At 39.4% G+C, this 20766-nt stretch overlaps 1 protein-coding gene across 5 annotated transcripts in view; it reads right to left on the bottom strand.

Annotated features, from left to right (window-relative positions):
• The window catches only part of dscama (Down syndrome cell adhesion molecule a), a 140922-nt gene that overhangs the window by 52766 nt on the left and 67390 nt on the right, over positions 1 to 20766 (bottom strand). The window lies entirely within an intron of this gene.

Here is a 20766-nt window from a genome sequence, read left to right as displayed (position 1 = left end):
CTGTGTGTCAGATTTGATTGAGAATGCCATTTGCTCTCATTTCTATGCAATGACTAAAACGGAGGGGTGGAATTTGTCTCACTTCCTGTAACAAGAACATATCGTACAGTCCTCAAATAAGAAGGTAATTCCACTACGTCATTTAAAACTCGGTTTTCGAAGAATCCCTGAAGCGGAAGCACACTTCTAAAAAGAAATGGTTTATAGAAATATGAAAATATTATATTATTTGTATAAATACATTTAATAAATTACTTTTGAAGCTTTAGAGAGACCCCTTCCCCATTTGCTTTCATTTGTACAGGAACATGCTCTACACAAAGTTATACTGGTTTGGAACGACATGAAAGTGAGTAATGATCATTACATATTTTTGGGTAAACTATGAATGTACAAAATCACAAGCATAAAGACCAGCTATAAGGATGATTCTTCCCTTAAGATTTCAGATATTCCAATGGCCCTCTGAGCCATGACTGATGCTCTTGTTCTCCTGTGGGTTTTTTCTGGGCTATTTTCCAACATAATCTCCATTTTATTACAATATGCCTCTGTGTGTGTATGTATGTATGTGCATGTGAGTCTGTTACTGTCTGTGTGTTAAATCAAGCACCATAAGTAAACAGTTTAGCAATGAATAAAAGAAGCTACAGCGAGCCAAAAGGCGAGATGCAGCTATTGTGAGTTCTGACCCAGTTAGAGATGACACACCGCAGATCTGAGGTCCTGCAGGCATTGCCAGTCGTGGACTTAATGTGGAGTGTGACGAGCTACAATTTACACAGCGAGTGGGTGGAGAGAGAGAGGGAGAGAGAGAGAGAGAGAGAGGGAGAGAGAGAGAGAGAGAGAGAGAGAGAGAGAGAGAGAGAGAGAGAGAGAGAGAGAGAGAGAGAGAGAGAGAGAGAGAGAGAGAGAGAGAGAGAGAGAGAGAGAGAGAGAGAGAGAGAGAGAGAGAGAGACGACTTTTGTTCGTTTTGTCTAAGCAAAGATTAATGAGCTGTCAGATTTTAGCATTAGGAAGTAAGGATCTAAATTTAAAATTAGTTTATTAAATTTTTGTTAAATTACTTTTTTATGTTTTTTTTGTTTGAGAATACGCTATTTACTGTTATTAATTATTAAAAATATGTAGAGGAAAAACCCTATGTAAAAATATAAAATTATACTTTCAAATAAATCTAAATAATTTATTTATAATATGTTTTAATTAAAATAAATGTAAATAAGTAAAACAAAAAAATTAATAATAATAAATATATATTATTTTTTCGCTTATTTACATAAATATTAAAGGGATTTTACACACACACACACACACACACGCGCACACGCACACGCACACGCACGCACGCACGCACGCACGCACGCACGCACGCACGCACGCACGCACACACACACACACACACACACACACACACACACACACACAAATGTAAATAAAAACATAATTATATATCATAACATTAACAAGCTGAATATGTATAACACTTAAATATATAATTTTGTTTTTTGTTATTTTTTAAATTTTGTTTTCACTTATTTACATTACAGGGTTTTACACACACACACACACACACACACACACACACACACACACACACACACACACACACTGCACGACTGCAGCAGACACACACACACACACACACTGTGCGCTCTGTCAGAGCCGGGCTCTGCAGCTATCTCTCATTTACTCAAACATACACTTCAGCGGGAGCAAATTACATTTCTGCTAACAGTCACACTTAATGTGCTGCTGTATTTGTCTTGAGAATGAGAAGATGTTTCAGGTTATTTAGAATGAGATTATTAACTCAGTAGCATTGCAATCCCGTGCCATTTTGTATTTGAGATGGTGCAGCGAAAGGCCAGACGTTGAGGACGAATATACTTACAGAAGAGCTGATAGGGGAGCTGTGTGCCCCAGTTTCTTAATCTGATCTGAAGCATTTGAGGTGCTTTAACTGTGTCGAAATGACAGGTTACTGGGTTCTTTTCTCTTCCCGTAAAGCCGATTTCTCTGTTTCCCCCTTTAGCAATCTCACATTTTATTCTTTCCTTTAAATATTGTAGCACACCCAAGCCATACAATGATCCTCCCTGATCTTTAATGCATATCCCACAATGCCGTTCGTTTTCATGATTTTCTTTTCATCACTGCATTAAAACCCTCTGGAGTCTAAAGGGACAATATTGTGCCCTTTTGCATTTTTTAAAGCCCTGTTAAAATACTAGTAAGTGTTTTTTTACCCCTTAAAAACAATAATAAACAACATAGTGAAACTTCATCTCCTATTTAACCTGAGCTGGTTTCTGGGCCCTGGAGGTGTTTTGACATGCCCTGACATTTGAGCTTATTTCTGTTACTTGTAATATTTTGTGTAAAGTCTGATTACACTGTATTAGCACAAACGCTTCTACAATAATATGTGAGCAGCATGGCTGTAAAAGTTTGTAGTTTTAAGAAAATGGCGTTAATGCGTGGTTTGTGAAAAAAAAAATTAAGTCACTGAAGTTAGGCCATAAAACCAACACTGAATATTCGTTCACAAGACGTTTGAAAACTGCATCATGTAGGCAAGAATTTTTGCTTCAAGACAATGTAAAAAAAATTCACACAAATATATTGATTTAAAAATTTGTAAGACATGTTTTTTTGTCAGGAAGGCTTCTGTGGGGAGGGTGTGAATCATCATGAACATTGATGTTTTTCACACCTGGAAAGACAAAAACTCTCACCTGATGGCCCTATCAGCTGAATGACTGTGAGGGAACTAGAAAAAAGAAATTGGCTTTTTGAATTGTTTGCATATTTTTGCATATTTTTATACAATTTTAAAATGAAACTTTTTTTCAGTTTAAGTATATATATATATATATATATATATATATATATATATATATATATATATATATATATATATATATATAAATATATATATATATATATATATATATATATATATATATATATATATATATATATATATATATATATATATATATATATATATATATATACATACATACATACAACTGTTTGTTGATTTTGTTGGTTTAACTTAAAAAAGTAAGTAACCTGGATGCCATAAAATTTTGAGTTTATTCAAATTAAAAATTTGAGTTGATACAATGAAGGAAATTTGTTTAATAAATAGAAACTCGAAATATTATTGTATCTGAACCACAAAAAAAATGTGATAAATCATGAAAATAGCACTATTTGGCATGGTTCACTGCGTCATCAGAAATAAAACACACACAATTACCCAATATGCTTACAAATCTTTTAATAATATTTTAATAAAGGTTGTCGAATCTAAAAAAAAATTCATTTTATTAACTCAAAATTTTAATTTCAATGAACTTTTATAACTTTTATTCTAAATAATTTTTTACAGTGTATATATACACAAACACAATCTCGACTACTACAAATAATAAAATAATACAAAAACAGTGAATTTCTCGCAATTCTGACTTTATTTCTCGATTCAGAGTTTATATCTAAATCGGAATTGCAAGTCAGAATTGCAAGTTTATATTATATAAATGTTTCACAAACAGGGCAAAGATTAAGACAGGATTAGGGCTTCCATTGACTTCCATTCAAACGCATGCAAATGCATCAGACCAACGAAAGTTCAATCTTGGTGGACTTTGAGCTGCAAATTCACATCCTGTGACGCCGTGTGACCAGTAGAAGACCGACACGCCGGCGTGACCTCTTTGCTGAATAAATTATTGTTATTATTATGATTTTTTTTGCAGTAGTCGAAGATTATAGATTGTATATTTTGCACATTTTGATGTGTATTTACATTGTATTGTACATTAGTTTGTGTATTACTATTTGTCATATGTTTAATTCAGAAATTAATTCAGACGCCTCAGGAAGTGACATCCTATTGAAACCGTTCGAAGTACATAGAGAAGCTACGGTGGGTGACACAGACAAAGATGTCATCATCTGAGACAGCAGAGAGTAGCTAGCGCTCTGTAGAGCAATTTGTCCATTTAGGGCTACTGTAGAAGCATGATGCCGCAAAATGGAGATTTCACTGTAAGGGGACCTGCGGTCTATGTAGATATAAATGGCTCATTCAAAGGTAATAAAAACATAATGGTTCATTATGGAAGGTCTCTATACACCGCTCTACATGTATATTATATTGCCTTTCTGTTAATAAATCCTCCTTAATATTACCTTTGAAATATGCCAGTACAAGTCACTTTGAGTTAAAACAGCTCAAACAAGTATTTTAGTCTGAGACTAGGTTTAAATCTTGTCTGTGAAACTGGGCAATAAAGTTGGAATTGTGAGATAAAAAGCCCATTACATTTTTAATGATGCTTTATTTTTTTATTCCATGGTGGAAACAAGAACCATACTAAATTATGTTACAGTAGCTGTTACGACTGGCTTACATGTTAGTTCAACGCTGCTGTTTGTCATGCAGGCCAAGTTGCCGAATTCTAAATAAGCATTAATATGTAAATTAGGGAGGTCATATGCTAATGAGCGTGTGCTTCTCACTGACATCAACACCATGATGATTTCTGAAAAACCAAATGTGCAGCTTGGTTTCCATAAATGTTAATAAAAGGTGAATGTCAGTAGGTTGTTTCAAAAGAGCAGGGGAAATTATTCACCTTTTTTAAAGAGTTACTAACATCACATTTAAGATCATGCAAGTTTCACCTTATACAAAACATTGAACACAATCAACATGAATCCAATCTCCTGGCCCTGACGACAGCCCATAAGGTATTTGAGCTAACTGCTTTATGTTTGTGTGCGTGTGTGCGCGTGCGTGTGTGTGTACGTGCATTTTTGTGACATATCAGGACACAAATGTGTATATTGACATGGGTATGGAGAGAGTGACTTATGAGGACATTCTCCATGTCCCCATTTTTCAAAAGGCTTAAAGTTTTTTTTTTTTTTTGAGAAAGTAAATTATGCAGTTTCCTGTAATGGGTAGGTTTAGGGGTCGAGGTAGTGTATGTGGATAGAAAATACAGTTTGTACGGTATAAAAACCATTACTCCTATGGAATGTCCCATGTAAGTGTGTGTGTGCATGTGTGTGTGTGTGTGTACACTGTACAATAGAGCGATCAATACTAACGATCCAGCTCGCCTCTGACAGCGACCTGTCTGCAACGTGAACTGCAGAGAAAAGCCTTCAGTGAGTATTTGATAATGTTGAGAAGTCTGATTCAATATAATGAATTATCATTGAAGCTGTTCTAAAGGAAAGCTAGTACTGCCTCCGGCTAAGGTTCTTACTGTTGATTATATGAATCAATGAAATAGAATAATTCATTTGTGAATCAGACATTACTAATAATCACATCTGTTAATTAATTTTGTAAAACATTTCTGTTGTCTCTGTAAGTGGACAAATCAACATCAAAGAACTGGTGGCGACGAAAGCTGACTGTGTTGTCGCTCTCATTGGCTACGTCTCAGCCAAAAAGCTTTGCTTGAACACACCAGAAGGACTAAAGGTGACTGTCAACTTGCAAATGCGTACTGTGTCAAAAGTATTAGGACTATACCAAAAGTATCAGGACACCCCTCCAAATCACTGAATTCAGGTGTTCCAAACATTTCCATGGCCACAGGTGCATAAAATCAAACACCTAGGCATGCAGATGCTTTTACAAACATCTGTGAAAGAATGGGTCGCTCTTAGGAGCTCAGTGAATTCAAGCGTAGTATTGTGATAGGTTGCCACCTGTGCATTTGTGAAATTTCCTAATCCTAATCCTAACCCAAAACCCACTACTATATATTCTACGGTCAACTGTTAGGGATCATAACAAAGTGGAAGCAATTAGGAACAACAGCAACTCAGCCACAAAGTAGTAGGCCAAATAAAACCACTCTGTGACTCTCTGGGTCAGCGCACGCTGAGGCGCACAGAAGTCGGCAGCTTTCTGCAGAGTCAATAACTACAGACCTCCAAACTTCATTTGGCCTTCAAATTAGTTCAAGAACAGTGCGTAAAGAGCTTCATAGAATAGATTTCCATGGCCGTGCAGCTGCATCCAAGCCTTACATCACCAAGTAAAATGCAATGCGTCGGATGCAGTGGTGTAAAGCATGGACTCTAGAGCAGTGGACATGTGTTCTCTGGAGTGACCAATCACACTTCTCTATCTGCCAATCCGATGAATGAGTCTGGGTTTGGCGGTTTCCAGGAGAACGGTACTTGCCTGACTGCATTTTGCTAAGTGTAAAGTTTAGTGGTGGGGGGTGGGTATGGTGTGTGTGTGTGTGTGTGGGGGGGGGGGGTGACTCTTGATGCACTCTCTTCAGCATACCAAGACATTTTGGACAATTTCATGCTCCCAATTTTATGGCAACAGTTTGGGGAATGGCCCCTTTCAGCTCCAACATGACTGTGAACAAGTGCACAAAGCAAGGTCCGTAAAGACATGGATGAGCAGTTGTGCTGCATAATATTTTTGTGGAAACGAGATAGGCCTACATGTTTCCAGGAATCTTTGATGAATAGAAAGTTCAAAAGAAAAGCATTTATTTAAAATGGAAATTGTTTTCAGATAACCCAAACAAGCATTAGCCTGTCAAATGTATGTCTGTTTTTCGCAGAAATTTGAGCAATTACAAACAAGTCCCCGCTTCGCTTGAAGATTCTGACCTCATAAAATCATTGTCTAAACAACCCAAATTGGTTTTCTTTAAATAAAAACAGTCTAACTATGTACACCTGCTAAAACCATGCTTTAAAAAAATTAAACATCATATCTAACGCTGATATTGTTGAGGCATTTACCAAAGGTTAACCCCAGAAATCACATTCTCAAATTGTTTTGTTTGCTGATTCATACAAACACATAATGACATTTTGCACCACATGATTTTATTGACCTCATATTCATTCAGCTCGCTTAAATGCCATCTCTCATATATTAAATTATAAGTCCTTTTTTAATTGATGTCCATCACAATCTCAAATAAACCTAACCTAAACTATTCAGGTAATTTATAACTCTAAACAACACAAAAAGGAAGCAAAAAAAAAATAACATTTAGAGAGAGTGAGAGAGAGAAAGGGAGAGGGGGGTGGGGGATGGAATGCAATTAACATGGCTGTAAAAAGCATAATTTGTCAGAGTGATATGTTGACAGCAGCTGCTGTTGTCAGAGAAATGTGGCTCATCCTGTTACTGTATATATACGCTATATTGCCAAAAGTATTGGAATTCAGATGTTCCAATCAATTCCATGTCCACAAATGTTTAAAGGTCCCGTTCTTTGCGATTCCATCTTTCAAACTTTAGTTAGTGTGTAATGTTGCTGTTGGAGCATAAATAATACCTGTAAAATTATAAAGCTCAAAGTTCAATCCCAAGCGAGATATTTTATTTAACAGAAGTTCCCTTTCAAAGCCTACAGCGAACGGCCGGTTTGGACTACAGCAGGAAGTGCAGGGATGTAATGACGTCACTAGAACCGTTTGTTGACTAACCCTCCACCACAAGTACACGCAAAATAGGGGGCGTGGTCTTGTTGCTCTCCCACCTGGAGAAGAGCGCGCATTCACTGCTTGCATCTCCCCATTATGGTAAGAGGCGGGACCTTTCCGGGCAAAGTGCGCTAAGCTGCTGTCCAATCACAACACGGGAATCGCTGGCCCAATCAGAACTCGTTACGTGTTTCTGAAGGAGGGACTTCATAGAACAAGGAAATCATCAGGCCGTTTTTAGGACAGAGAAAACAGCGCTGTGCAGATAAGTAAATTGTGTGAAAAATACTGTTTTTTTTCACACGCGAAACATGAACTCATGTTATATTGCACACTGTAAACAATCAAAGCTTCGAAAACACGCGAAGAACGGGACCTTTAAAACTGCAGATTGCTTCTACAAACATTTGTGAAAGAATGGGTCGCTCTAAGGAGCTCAGTGAATTGAAGCATCCTACTGTGATAGGTTGCCACCTGTGCAAATAGGTCCATTTGTGAAATTTCCTCACTAAATATTCCACTGTCAACTGTTAGTGGTATTATAACAAAGTGGAAGCAATTGGGAACAACAGCAATAGCTACAGACCTCCAAACTTTGCGTGGCCTTCAGATTAGCCGAAGAACAGTGCGTAGAGCGCTTCATGGAATGTGTTTCCATGGCTAAGCAGCTGCATCCAAGCCTTACTTCACCAAGTGCAATGCAAAGCGTCGTTTGCAGTGGTGCAAAGCCCAATGCCACTGGACTCTAGAGTAGTGGTTCCCAAACCTGTCCTGAAGGACCACCAGCCCGGCACATTTTGTAAAATCTCCCTCATCAGACACACCCACTTCATTATAGTCTTGCCATCTCTACTTTGGGTTTGGCGTTTGCCAGGAGAACAGTACCTGCCTGACTGCATTGTGCCAAGTGTAATGTTTGATGGAGGGGGTATTATGGTATGGTGTTGGTTTTTTCAGGGGTTGGGCATAGCCCCTTAGTTCCAGTGAAAGAAACTCTTAATGCTTCAGCATACCATGACATTTTGGACAATTTCATGCTCTCAACTTTGTGTTCCAACATCAGTGCCTGACCTCACAAATGCGCTTCTAATGCTGCGTTCACACAGCACGCGGATGACGCGATTCGCGTGAGTGATTTACATGTTTAGTCAATGCAGAGACGCGAATAGGCATTCTGCGGCGCAATCCGGCGCGAATGACGTGGCAATGATCACGCGAATTGAGCATTTTGAGCGCGAACCGTGCGAAACACACGAATCGCTCAAGTTGAAAAATCTGAACTTTGGCGGATATTTGTGCCGCGTTAAGCAATGAGGAGCCTGCTTACTGCTGTCACGTGGTGAAGTGACGAATGGGAAACCCATAAGGGAAACCCCGAGGCCAGAGTAATTTAAAAATACTACTGTATTGTGTCACAAAATGTAGTTTTAATAGTTTTTTAGGCGAGAATGTAGTTGTTTAAAGCTCAAATATGTGATTTATTTATTAAGAGAGCTCCTATTTGAAAATTTGATCTGGTGTTTTCGGAGGTGTGAGACCCAGGCGATCACCGGAGCTCAGCGCTCATCAACCCCAGTGAGAGCAGCCTTAACTCGGATAGTCCTTCTGCCGACTGCCGCTGCCTGGCAGAAACCCCTCCCATGACGCAAATTCACGTCTGTTGTGTAGTGAATGTCACACGTGAATGAAGCGAATTTCACGCGCGAATGAAGCGAATGGATTCAAATTGCGCGATTTATTCGCGTCATTTGCGTGCAGTGTGAACGCAGCTTAAAAGAATAGTCAAAAATTTGCTGTGGTGAGGTTGGCAAGCGAAAGGCATGGGAGGAGCGAGCGAGACCGGTGCTTGATTGAGAATGAACCTCTCGTGTCCTCTCATGAGGGAGCTTGGAGGCATATAAGGACGAGCGACAGTGAAGGATGAGAGAGGCCCAGGCTTTTACGTTGTTTTGTTTATGCTTTATATGTGTGTGCACGGCAGTCGTCCGTTAGGGACTGCTGCCTTTACTTTCCGTTTGATTATTTATTTATTAAAAGTCTTTTAAATGTTCATCGGTTCCAGCCTCCTTCTTTCCTGAAGTAAGAACACACTCCTAAACCTCATGGAACGCCTTCCCAGAAGAATTGAAGCTGTTGTAACGGCAAAGGGTAGGCCAACTTTTATTGTCTATTGTCTTTTAACATAGTCTACTTCTACATCTTGATGCCTTCTCAAGCCCCCGTACGAGCTGTGTTTGTCATGTTTGAGCGCGACACGGGGAAGGACCGCTTGCAAGGTTGCTTTACAAAAACAAAACAAAGCAGCAGAGAAATCAAAGAAGGAGAGAAATCCAACCCGAGTCCTGATAACTATATCACGAAGAGAAATCCCAATGTCTGAGTCCTATCTCGACAACCTGCCCTTGCTAATACAGTACATGTGGCTCACAAATATTACATGCAAATATTGCATAGCCATAGTAAATAGTGTTATTTTCTAAGCCCACCCGTATAGCTGTGCTAGTGTTTTATGTCATTTTACAAATGAGGACATACCAAAAATACGTTTTTCAGGTTAAGCTCACTTTTGGGTACACATTTGTCCCTGAAAAAACATTCACTTTGTAATATACGTCATTATCTGTAATATATGTCATTATACACATTAGTGTCCTCATAAACCATATATACAAGAAGACACACACACACACACACACACACACACACACACACACACACACACACACACACACACACACACACACACACACACACACACACACACACACACACACACACGCACACACACGCACACACACACACACAGGTTTCCATGTTTTATGGAGACTAGACATAATGATAGACAATAATGATTTTTATACTGTATAAACTGTATATTGCATCCCATAACCTGAAAACCTGCTCATCACAGAAAACTTTCGGCATGTAAAAATAAACTTCACTTCGTATGATTTATAAGCTGTTTTTCTTTATGGGGACCAAAATAATTCCCCCAAAAAGTCAAAACATGCACACACACACCAATCTGCTCTCTACATGTAGAGAGGAATGATCTTCCATCCAGCTGTTCATAAAACATTCAAAGAGTCTGTAATATGTACAGTTACTGTAAACTAAATCATGGTTTCTGCATAAAAACGCAATATTATTATTCACAATGCATTGCAAGACATTGTGAATGCATTCAACTGCATTATACAGTGTTGCCAATTTGTTACAAAAAAATACTTTACTGTTGATTTGGTGCTCAAAAAAACATTTATTATTGTCATAATATGCTGACATATTTTGTGGAAATCGTTCAAAAGTGTGGGGTCTTGTCTTTTTAATTCAGCAAGGAGGCTGAATTAAAAATTAATCAAAAGTGACTGTAAAGACATTTATAATATTACAAGAGATTTCTATTTCAAATAAATGTTGTTCTTTTGAACGTTCTGTTCATCAAATAATCCTGAAAAAACATGTATCATGGTTTCCCACAACAACATTTATTAGCACAAACATTCAAAATTGATAATAATAAGAACTATTATTAATATTTGAGCACCAATCATAATTCACTAATAATAAATGATAACAACTGAGCAGCAAATCAGCATATTAGAATTATTTCTGAAGGAGAATTTAACACTGAAGACTGGTGATATTGAAAATTCAGCTTTGCCATCACAGAAATAAATGACATTTTAAAATATATTCAAACAGAAAACGGTTATTTTAAATTGCAATGATTCACAATTTTACTGATTTCACTTGATTTTTAATGAAATAAACGCAGCCGTGGCGAGCAATAAGAGACTTCTTTCGAAAACATCAAAATGTCTTAATTATTACAAATGTTGGAATTAGTGTATAGAAATTTCTAGCGTTTCGAGGTTTAATTCTTGCACCCAATCTCAGTGATTAGTAGCAGCAGCTGATAGGAAATTCATCCAGCTGAGTCAGGGAACACACAGCAGCCCTGGAGACTGAATCTGGATTAGATATTCAAACAAACCTGACCCTTAAAATCATTTAGCTTCTCAGCTGCGAAACGAGCGACTGAAGGCAGAAGCTCCATTTGTCTGATATCTCTTCATTATGGATGAGAGGCACTGTAATTCAAAGACATTAAATATTCAGGACAGTGTGTGTGTGAGTGTGTGTGTGTGTGTGTGTGTGTGTGAGAGAGAGAGAGAGAGAGAGAGAGAGAGAGAGAGAGAGAGAGAGAGAGAGAGAGAGGAGTGATGGAGAGCGAAAGGGTAGAATGAGACAAGTGAAAGATAGATGGACAGATGAAAACGTGCGTCAATAAGTGTGAGAGCACGTGTCCTTGCTGTTGTGCTCAATTCATTAAACTCCTCGATATAAAAACTGCAGCGAATTGAGGCCTATAATGTCAAATCATGTGCTAAATTAGACCCTGTTAATCTTTTATAATGCTGCTTACTGGAAACAAGTTTTGTTTACAGGGAGGAGTTGATGACAATAAAATAATGCATCTTAATAGACTACAATCAAAACTAAAAAAGTCAGTTAGGATAAAATCATGTGCCAAGTGCAATGCAGATAAATTGATTTGTGCTTTGACACTCACACATTACAAGGTACAGAATCTCAGTCAGCTTAAAGGACCCAGTGACCCTCAATGTGTTCTCTTTTAAATGGATATTTGATGACAAGGTTTATTTGCAAATAATCTTACTGCAGCCCCTCTCTCTCTCTCTCTCTCTCTCTCTCTCTCTCTCTCTCTCTCTCTCTCTCTCTCTCTCTCTCTCTCTCTCTGAGAGATGAAGTGTGATAACACCCTGTCAATTATCCTTAGGTTTTAATTGCTCCAGGGGGGAAGTTTCCATCCCCTCGTGACTGCTGGCAGGACTGCTATCTCTGTCAGAGTAAACAGGAACAGACGGTTACCTGCATCTCGGGACTTCCGGACAACACTTCCCCATGTCAAGTAGACACAAGCAAAATAACTGAGGATTTTCAACAAAGACAAAGCAAGTGGACTGTTTTGTCTTTTTATAAAGGTATACTATGAACCTTTTTTTTTTTTTTCAAAATGAACTAAATTTAAATAACGATAATAATTTTTGTCTTACCTTGATTAACTACGATTAGCCCGTTATAAGTGTTTATATTTTAGACCTAACGGGATGGCTCTCAAGGGAAATAATGTACATTCGTCACTCGCCCGTGTGTCTTGTCATAACTGTAAATAGAGAAAAGTTGCTCAGACTACTTTGATGTGTTTATGGCGTGGGAGTGGCATATGTTAGCTGTCACATGAGCGAGAAAGGTTGACATGGAGCAGCTCAATCTCGAAACTTCAGGAATCATCCGAGAACAAAGGAGTGTCTTCTAACGAAAAGAGAATGTGACAGAGCTTGTAATAAAACAAGAATAAACATTGGCTTGGCTTTTCGGATATGGCGAGAACTGAGGTATTTGAAATGTTGTAAAAGCAACACGGAGATGGCATTTTTATAACTACACAGGTGAGTACGGTATTTTACTGAACAGAAAAATTGTCATATGTAGCTCTCTAAAGCCCCTTTCACACTGCACGTCGGACCCGCAATATTCCCGGAACATTGCCGGGTCGCCTTCTGTGTGAAAGCAACCACGTCCCGGGATTGATTACCGAATTGAACCCGGGTCGGGGACCTAGTAACATTGCGGGATTCGATCCGGGATGAGCGCTGTGTGAACAAAAGCCAAAACTAATGCCGCAACGTGTACGTAGTTATCGTGCGACTCTTAGAGCTTGTTTTTTCAATAATACAACCCTGCAGTGCCAGAAGAGCTAGTTGATGTTTTAAACGCAGAGAGTGTTCGTATACAAAAGAAACAAATTAAACAAGCAGAAATGTGCGCAAACCGGACACAAGTCGAGACCACGGAGCTTCTTACTATCCGCGCTGAAGCTGAGATCGCTCGCCATTATACGTCACATCAGGATGTCATGTGTCAACTTGATCCGGGACCGTTACAGGTTGTGTGGGAAGGTGCACAAATGTCAGGTCGCATTATCCGTGTATTTGCCGGAATCGCAGTGTGAAAGGGGCTTAACGGAGTTTATTGTAAAGCATTATCTGTTGTGAAGGGTCATTTCATTATGGTTGCTGTAGAGCTTTACTGGAAATCATTTTCAAGGAAGTACGGTGTCTACTAATTGACCGTTCACAAAGACCCACCCCATTTAGTTACTGTTGCTATGTCTGACAAGCCGTGCTCTCACACACGTTCTCACCCAGTGAAAACACATCACAGAGCAAAGAGGATACTGACAACCCACTGACAGACAGGACAGGGCAGATTACTTTTAATACAACCCAGTCTTATTCCCAAGGCGTCAAAATCCGAAGCATGGTCAAGAAAGTTAAATAATCCAAGTTTTCCGAGGTCTAACGATTGATTTGTATGAAGAAAATCCCCAAAAGCGATAGGCATCTCCATCCGCCGAAGATCATGAACACATCAAATTTCAAATATTGCCGCCCGTTACGTCCGATTTCATAGTGAAATTACATTGGCTCTCGTATGTCTTGTGACCAATTGCGTCATTACGTCAGCATTGATTGTAAAATGTCATTGGCTCGCCTGTGTCTTGTGACCGATTGCGTCATGCTCAAGAGTCTTTTGAATTATTTGAATGAGATATGAATGAGTTCGTTCACGGGGCAGCGGGATCATCATTTCAGCGATTAAAACATCAAGATCAACTCTGTTCTTCACATGAAGACATCGTATGACTTCAGAAGACTTGGAATGCAATAAATACTTGTGACTGTACATTTATTTTGCCTGTTATGTGTTTTATATTGTTTAGATGAGGGTAGGTTTAGGGCAGGAGTTGGGTTAGTTGCTCCAAAATATAAAAGTAGCCTGTGGCAAGCAGTGAGGCGAGGGACCGTGAGAGCGGGGCGGTGGCGAGTGGTAATGAGCGCCAGCTGAACGACACACCGGTCTCGTCTCACCATGGTGGAGTGACGGGAGTATAAAGGGAAGAGCAAAGACAGTGGAAGACGAGAGAGGACCAGGCCTGGACTTTACATTGAGTTAAACAAATACTTAAAATCTAACTGTGGAATTATTAAAATATTAAAAAGGGCAATGCTTTTAATCACAAATAACACTGATTATCTCTTCATCACGGCACATGTTAGTGGGTGGTATATATTAAGCAGCAAGTGAACATTTTGTCCTCAAAGTTGATGTGTTAGAAGCAGAACAAATGGGCAAATATAAGAATTTGGGTGAGTTTGACAAGTGCCAGATTGTGATGGCCAGTCAACTGGGTCAGAGCATCTCCAAAACTGCAGCTCTTATGGGTGTTCACGGTCTGCAGTGGTCAGTATCTATCAAAAATGGCCCAAGGAAGGAACAGTGATGAACTGTAGACAGGATCATGGGCGGCCAAGGCTCACTGATGCACGTAGGGGAGCGAAGGCTGGCCTGTGTGGTCCGAACAAACAGATGAGCTACTGTAGCTCAAATTACTCAAGAAGTTAATGCTGGTGCTGATAAAAAGGTGTCATAGCTGCATAGCCGCAGACTGGTCAGGGTGCCCATGCTGACCCCATCCACCGCTGAAAGCGCCAACAGCGGGCAAGTGAGATTCAGATCAGGACCATGGAGCAAGAAGGAAGAAGGTGGCCTGGTCTGATGAATCGTGTTCTTTTACATCACGTGAAGGTGTGTCGCTTACCTGGAGAACACATTACACCAGGATGTACTATGTGAAAAGGGCAAGCCGGCGGAGGTAGTGTGATGATTTGAGCAATGTTCTGCTGGGAAACCTTGGGTCATGCCATCCATGTGGATGTTACTTTGACACGTACCCCCTACCTAAGCATTGTTGCAGACCATGTACACCCTTTCATTAAAGCGGTATTCCCTGGTGGCTGTGGCCTCTTTCTGCAGGATAATGTGCCCTGCCGCAAAGAAAAAATGATTCAGGAATGTTTGGAGAGCACAACGAGTTTGGACGAGGGTGGAGCTTCAGGCCAGAACACAACATGACAACATCAACATCAGTTGAGGGCTGCAACAACAACTTTTAAATGACAATATCCTGGCCGGACTACTGTTGTCAGTGATATAAGTATTTGAAATTAACATTATTTCTTAATGTCTAGTCAAGTCAAGTCAACCTTTATTTATATAGCACATTTAAAAACAACAGAGGTTGAGCCAAAGTGCTTTACAAATTATCAAAATAAAAAAATAAAAAACCTTCAAAAACATCAACACATAATTCTATCAGCATCAACACATAATTTATAATCTATTCAAAGGCTACAGAGAACAGATATGTCTTCAAGGACGACTTAAAAATGGCTAAAGATGAAGATGACCTCACATAGAGAGGAAGACTATTCCACAATTTCGGACCCCTCACCGAAAAAGCGTGGTCACCCTTAGATTTATAGCGGCAGCGAGGAACCACAGTAACAGTTGGACAGAGGACCTTAGTGCTCTAGTCGGAGAGTAAGGATGTAAAAGATCACTGATGTACTTGGGAGTGAGGCCAGATAATGCTTTGTAAACAAACATTTTGAAATCCACCCTAAATTTGACAGGGAGCCAGTGTAAGTTTCTCAGCGCTGGGGTAATGTGATCCCTTTTCCTTAATCCAAGTAACAGTCTGGCTGCAGTATTCTGAACAAGTTGTAAACGAGATAATGCATTTTGGGGCAAGTCACTGTACAGTGAATTACAATAATCTAACCTAGTAACATATCAGGGCCATTTTATGATTAATTGAAATACATTTCTTACATACAGCTCCTTTAAGCTTATCTGCATTTGCAGCAAATTCAATAATATCTATTATTATTTGTCCTTGTCCTAGTTTTATTTTTTTACTCCAATTCAAGGCCCCAAACCCTGCAAAAACATTCACGGGGAACTCATGGGCCGGATGGGCTGGGTTTGCCAGGGTCGAATTTTAGTCCCAATCCAGCCCTGCCCCCAATGCATTCGGGCCCATATGCATGTGCATTATTCTTCATACCAAGGTGCCACGCCACTGGTCTTCTTTATATATACAGTTTTATACTTTATAGTTTAAAAAATGCCTTAGCAAGCACAACTAACCAAAAAATGCTAGTTCTTTAGCAATACTAACATTTTATACTTCAATTCTGCTTAACACATGATAAAAAGGATGCAAAAATGGGGTATTAACCACACGAGACTCTCTCTCTCTCTCTCTCTCTCTCTCTCTCTCTCTCTCTCTCTCTCTCTCTCTCTCTCTCTCTCTCTCTCTCTCTCTCTCTCTCTCTCTCTCTCTCTCTCTCTCTCTCTCTCAGGGTTAGTATGTAATAGTCTTTCTGTCAGCTGCTCCACCTGAACAATGTGCATTGAATGTTACCGTGGAGACCGACAATTACTCCATTACGCTTTTGTGGAGTTGACATTGTTCTTTTAGCTCTGTACATCTTCCCAGAAAGCCAAATTTGCCTTCGTGCAAAAAAAAAAAAAAAAAAAAAAAAAAACGTGTTAAAGTTTCCAAGAACCCACATTACATAAATCATCTGATCACAGATCTTTCGTCTTATGCTGTCGGACACTATAACATGCTAACATGCATCTTTGTAATTTAAGCGAACAATGGCATTTTTGATGTGCTCGAATTTTACCTCTCGTCTCAACTGCAGCTGCTGCTATCTGAGGTAATTAGCCCCTGGCTACGGTTTAATTGCCTGTCAGCACATGCAGTAAAATGCAGGTTAAACGCCCAGGTGCCAAAAGGCTGTGTTTCCTCTGTGGCTGCCACCCGCAGTGCTGTGATGCGCAGACAGCGTGTGCTCTGCGGCAGACAGACAGTACAGAGAGCCAGACGCTCTTTTGCGGAATACAGCTGTCCTGTGAAGCTTGCAAATTTGCAAAAGTCGGGTTGTCATGTCTGATACACCCACTTTCTACCCAGAACACCCCCCTCCCAAACGTGATTCTTTCTCTTTCCGTGACAGCTGTTCTTTTTCCGCCAAAGTACCGAACAAGAAAAAAGCGAGCTTTTAGCCATTCCAGAGAATTGTCTATTTTGCGCTTTGCATTCTATCTGACTCTTCACCACGAGACGTATCTGTCTCTTTAGGTGTGATTTGACAGGCAAGAGGAAGGTGAGTCGGTTACTGTGGCAACCGGCGGAGTGACTCGTAGGCTTTTGACATTAGCACGGAGTGGAAGCGGGTGGAGACGGGGGGTTGGTGGTGTTGCTGGAGGCAGATCAGAGCAATGTGTCACTGGGCTACTGCACCAAGACATTCTTCCCGTCTCCTCCTCGCAGGAACAAGCTCCGAGAGAGAGAGAGAAAATAATCCCTTTTTAGGGTCCTGCCTCTGAAGACGTCAAGCCCCCAGCAATGTCTTACTCAAAATTTATGTGACTGATCATTCGGAGTAACATTTTTTATGCATTATACATGTAATACACAGAGCTCTTTTGATGGACTAAGCCTTTTGAAATCGGACCGTGCCGTCCAGTGTGCTACAAGAAGCCCTTGGCAGACTTTTGGAGCCGCATCAAAATGCCGCTGTGAGCAAAATTTAAAATTTAAAATTTTAATTTGTTAACACACTGTGGACACACATCTGTGTTCAATCTGTGAATTTTGCATAATATGTCTCCTTTAATGCCAAGTTTGGGCACCAGAATATCATTAAAACTTGGGTCAGTAAGCAACCTTCTAGTGACCAGTAATATTAATGCCATAGCAACCACACAGAACACCCTAGCAACTGCTTATCAATGCCATGGCGGCCATTTACAACACTCAAGCAACTTTTACACAGGCAAGTACCACTCACATTTTCTTCTGAAAATTTAAACATTGAATATGACTGTCAAGCTCTACAGCTTCAGTCATTCAAGAATGTTTTTTTTTTTTGCTGGGAATGAATCATTCAGAACCAGATTCATACAAAAGATATGACTCAAAACACAGATTTATTCATAAATAATAGGCTACTTGAGTGACAAGGAAATCTAAGGCCCCGATCACACCGAACGTGTTTTTCAGGTTCGAAAACGCGAGGCACACTGCACTGCCTTTTTTGGTTGGCTTTTTTTCATTCAGAAAAGAGTTTTTTTATGTTTCTAGGAAACCCCCGAATCAGCTGTACTGTCAGTCTAATCAATGTAACGGTCACCACAATGGAAGACAACCTCATTTATTCGTTTGGAAAACAGAAAATAAACGTGATGACATCGGCCGCTTTTCCGTTCAGAGTTGACTTTTTTTCAACTTCATGCGCTCGGAGCGCTCCTTCAAAAACGAGAGGCGCAACAGGTGGTTAAAACGCGAGGCGCAAAACTAGGCCTGGGAATCGAGACTAGATTCCAACGCTTGGAATCGATTCCATCGAGGAGAATCGACTCCTCTTTATTCATTCTTTCAAATAACGAGTTAAAAATAAAGCAATTCAGGTTTTTTTTTTTTTTGCGTCATTGCGTGATGACGTCACTAGAACGTAATTCTAGCTACTTATTTTTATGGTATGAAACGTTCAAATCAAGCCATATGTGAACGCATATTGCTGATTATTACTATACCTTTCATTCACTTAGTTTAATAGTGTTTATTGTCATTGTTTCCTTCTGTGATCCTGCATCGTGGACAAGTTTGCTACATTTTGCACACAAAAACTCCATAATTTTAAATTGTGAAATGGTTCTGTTTTCCACAACGGTAGGTTTTGAGCTCTGCTTACAGATGCAGATGTGAGGGTCTTATTTTAATTTTCTATTTTCTTTTATTTTCTTTAATGAAAGAAAATGCGCCTAGACTAGCGTACAGCTTAATGACCGAGTCTAATGTTGCTATAGTAATGAACGCAACTTGCTCGCGCATCTGATTGACAAATAAACTGTGCACTCTTATTTTATTGTTTTTGTTAATATTGTGGTTATTTTGCCTCGTACATTCTGTGTAAAACACTTATTTGAACGTAGTCATTTAACTTAACTGTGCACATGCATTTTAGACATGTCATGTAGTTTTAAACATGCAATAAATGCACATCCATGAATAATGTGCTATCCTTTTTATTTATTAGGCTAAATCGCATTTACTTCTGGGCTATATGGGCCATTTCAGGAGAATCCATCATTTAAAATTCATCAGAGTTATGGAAATGTATCATCGTTTTACAAATAAAGTTTCGGAGAAGGATACTTTCTACATCCTTGTATCCTGCGGTCACTCCGGAACTAGGTTCCTCCATCGATTTTGTTAAAAAAAGAAGAATCGGAATTGAAAACAACAGTGCGGAATCGTTTGATTCCGTCGATTCCGGAAACAGGAATTGTAATCGATTCCAAGAATTTCGGAATTGACCAGCCCTACACAAAAAGCAGCGCGCATAACGCTCTCTGCCAACCGAAATCCATTCAAAAAAGGCACCTCTCGCTGCAAAAACTCATTCTGTTTGATCGGGGCCAAAGGCTACAATTCAGATTTTTGGTGAATAACAACAACATTTTTTTAGCAGCATCTAGTGGTGAGTTTGCGAATTGCAACCGCCCACTTCTCACCCCTCCCTTTTGAAGCACATAGAGAAACTCGGTGGTCAGTCAGTCAGACATTCATATTTATGTATAGCACATTTAAAAACACCAGTTGGCCAAAATGCTGTACTAAGTGAAAAGCAACTTTCCCAGGGAAAGCAAGTACTGACAATAATGTAAAAATGTGTACTTTGAATGCAATGTAAGTCGCTTTGGATAAAAGCATCTGCCAAATGCATAAATGTAAATGTAAGTGTAAACAAGTACCCTAACAAGTTAACATAAAACACACCAATAAACAAGACACTACAATTTATACCACTTATGACCATAAGCAACAGTAAATAAATGGGTTTTAAGCAAAGATTTAAAATTGATGTATGTTAGTGCAGTCTTTATGAAAAATGCCAAAATTGTTCCAAAGCTGTGGAGCGGCCACTGAAAAGGCAAGATCTCCTCTCAATTTTAAATGTGCCCTTTCAACAGTCAACTGTAAACTACTGGTTGACCTGAGTTTTCTGGTAACATTATGTCGGAATTAAAGGATTTCAGAGTTGTATTGAAGAGCCAGTACATGCAAACCCTTATAAGCAAACAATATGTGTTTTGAACTCAATACGGTATTTAACTGGGAGCCAGTGTAGAGAGAACAACACTGTTCGCTTTTCCTTGTTCCTGTTAACAATCTTGCAGGAAGTTGGAGATGTGCCAATAGAGACTGAGACACCCAAGTATAGTACATTACAATAGTCTAATCTGGATTAAATAAAAGC

Source organism: Pseudorasbora parva, chromosome 23, assembly GCF_024679245.1.
Source record: "Pseudorasbora parva isolate DD20220531a chromosome 23, ASM2467924v1, whole genome shotgun sequence".
NCBI lineage: Eukaryota > Metazoa > Chordata > Actinopteri > Cypriniformes > Gobionidae > Pseudorasbora > Pseudorasbora parva.
This window is presented reverse-complemented; position numbering and strand designations above follow the sequence as displayed.